Source organism: Palaemon carinicauda, chromosome 19 (genome assembly GCF_036898095.1).
Source record: "Palaemon carinicauda isolate YSFRI2023 chromosome 19, ASM3689809v2, whole genome shotgun sequence".
NCBI classification, from domain to species: Eukaryota; Metazoa; Arthropoda; class Malacostraca; order Decapoda; family Palaemonidae; genus Palaemon; species Palaemon carinicauda.
In genome coordinates this window covers 120,122,837-120,125,336 of record NC_090743.1, presented here as the reverse complement: position 1 = coordinate 120,125,336, position 2,500 = coordinate 120,122,837, and positions in this window count along the sequence as shown.

Genomic DNA, 2,500 nt, shown 5'->3' with positions numbered 1-2,500 from the left:
CAATTTGTATCTAGTGTTTAGCCAGTTTCCATTAAAATTGTTTCTAGTACCGCTTGGTGATGGTGGGAGATTTTCATCTGATCGCTCGCAGCAGACCAACCTATTATAGGTGTCCTGAACTAGTACAGCTTTGCTGAACATGGCATTAAGCACTCTTTCACCACGTTAAGGTATCCCCACTTCGATAGGATATATATATATATATATATATTATATATATATATATATATATATCATGGCATTAAGCACTCTTTCACCACGTTAAGGTATCCCCACTTCGATAGGATACATATATACCATATATATATGTATATATATATATATATATATATACATATATATATATATAAATAACGGCTCAGGTTAAATAGAATCCACTGAAACGCTTGCCCCATTAAAGTGTGGGACGTTAAGTACCTTGACCATTATTTGGGTGTTGTCTTGAGCTGTGAATTGTGTACCTGGTAATCAGATGACTGTTGTTACAAACCGCGCTAGGGTTAGCAATCGAGTCTCAAATACCTGAAAGACGCCTTTAAACTTAAAATGGCAAAGACTATTTCTTGAAATGAAATAGAAAATTTTTTACCCAATATCATGAGTTTGAAAACAGTAACACATACATTCAACCATTTTACTATGTCTCTTTTTCACTTTTCTCTCTCTCTCTCTCTCACTCTCTCTCTCTCTCTCTCTCTCACGAAGTAACCTTATGTCATGTACAAAAGGCTTACTCTCTCTCTCTCTCTCTCTCTCTCTCTCTCTCAAAGTAACCTTATGTCATATACAAAAGGCTTACTCTCTCTCTCTCTCTCTCTCTCTCTCTCAAAGTAACCTTATGTCATATACAAAAGGCTTAGTTGTTAAACTTTCATCCTCTCTCTCTCTCTCTCTCCTCTCTCTCTCTCTCTCTCTATCAAAGTAAACTTAAGTCATATACAATATGCCTACTTGATATACTTTTATCCCCTCTCTCTCTCTCTCTCTCTCTCTCTCTCTCAAAGTAACCTTATGTCATATACAAAAGGCTTACTCTCTCTCTCTCTCTCTCTCTCTCTCTCTTTCTCTCTCAAAGTAACCTTATGTCATATACAAAAGGCTTAGTTGTTAAACTTTCATCCTCTCTCTCTCTCTCTCTCTCTCTCTCTCTCTCTCTCAAAGTAAACTTAAGTCATATACAATATGCTTACTTGATATACTTTTATCCTCTCTCTCTCTCTCTCTCTCTCTCTCTCTCTCACAAAGTAACCTTATGGCATATACAAAAGGCTTACTCTCTCTCTCTCTCTCTCTCTCTCTCTCTCTCAAAGTAACCTTATGTCATATACAAAAGGCTTACTCTCTCTCTCTCTCTCTCTCTCAAAGTAACCTTATGTCATATACAAAAAGGCTTACTCTCTCTCTCTCTCTCTCTCTCTCTCTCTCTCAAAGTAACCTCATGTCATATACAAAAGGCTTAGTTGTTAAACTTTCATCCTCTCTCTCTCTCTCTCTCTCTCTCTCTCTCAAAGTAAACTTGAGTCATATACAATATGCTTACTTGATATACTTTTATCCTCTCTCTCTCTCTCTCTCTCTCTCTCTCTCTCTCTCTCAAAGTAACCTTATGTCATATACAAAAGGCTTACTCTCTCTCTCTCTCTCTCTCTCTCACAAAGTAAACTTATGTCATATACAATATGCTTACTTTATATACTTTTATCATCTCTCTCTCTCTCTCTCTCTCTCTCTCAAAGTAACCTTATGTCATATACAAAAGGCTTAGTTGTTAAACTTTCATCCTCTCTCTCTCTCTCTCTCTCTCTCTCTCTCTCTCAAAGTAAACTTAAGTCATATACAATATGCTTACTTGATATACTTTTATCCTCTCTCTCTCTCTCTCTCTCTCTCTCTCTCAAAGTAACCTTATGTCATATACAAAAGGCTTACTCTCTCTCTCTCTCTCTCTCTCTCTCTCAAAGTAAACTTATATCATATACAATATGCTTACTTGATATACTTTTATCCTCTCTCTCTCTCTCTCTCTCTCTCTCTCTCTCAAAGTAAACTTATATCATATACAATATGCTTACTTGATATACTTTTATCCTCTCTCTCTCTCTCTCTCTCTCTCTCTCTCTCTCAAAGTAACCTTATGTCATATACAAAAGGCTTACTCTCTCTCTCTCTCTCTCTCTCTCTCTCTCTCAAAGTAAACTTAAGTCATATACAATATGCTTACTTGATATACTTTCATCCTCTCTCTCTCTCTCTCTCTCTCTCTCTCTCTCAAAGTAACCTTATGTCATATACAAAAGGCTTACTTGATAAACTTTCATCCCCCCCCTCTCTCTCTCTCTCTCTCTCTCTCTCTCTTTCTCTCTCTCTCATAGTAAACTTATGTCATATACAATATGCTTACTTGATATACTTTTATCCTCTCTCTCTCTCTCTCTCTCTCTCTCTCTCTCTCAAAGTAACCTTATGTCATATACAAAAGGCTTACTCTCTCTCTCTCTCT